This window comes from Sinocyclocheilus grahami, unplaced genomic scaffold (genome assembly GCF_001515645.1).
Source record: "Sinocyclocheilus grahami isolate Dianchi unplaced genomic scaffold, SAMN03320097.WGS_v1.1 scaffold4087.1, whole genome shotgun sequence".
Taxonomy (NCBI): domain Eukaryota; kingdom Metazoa; phylum Chordata; class Actinopteri; order Cypriniformes; family Cyprinidae; genus Sinocyclocheilus; species Sinocyclocheilus grahami.
The window spans coordinates 1,985-2,501 of NW_015509092.1; positions in this window are offsets into that span (position 1 = coordinate 1,985).

The following is a 517-nucleotide window of genomic DNA, read 5'->3' on the forward strand; positions in this document are numbered from 1 at the left end:
ATCAAGCTAGAAGGACAAACTTCAATCAATACCACTCAAAAAAATTAATAATTCTGAATTCAAAAATCAAGTCAAATTAGACTATAATTGTAGGTTGTTAAAAGGTTCACCCAAAAATGAAAATTCAAATAAGAATATTTTTAATGGAACGTGAGAGATTTCTGTCCCTCCATTAAAAGTTAATTCCACCAAAACTTCAGAATGTTCATAAAGGCATTGTAAAAGTCATTTATATGAATTGAGAGGTTTGATAAACACAAGTTTACCCTAAGTTTATCGAAAAAACACAATTGCTTTATACTGTATGAAGTAATATGAATGATTAATTTAGGTTTTAATTCACAAATAAATATTGATCATTGCACATAAATAAATCACATAAAATATGGTAAAAGACAGTTCAACCATACTTGCTTGACACTCAATAACAGACCATGGTTCTCGCGTGTCAAGCAAACATGTTTGAGCTTCCTTATACCATATTAGATGTGCTCTATGTATATGCCTTGATCAGTGT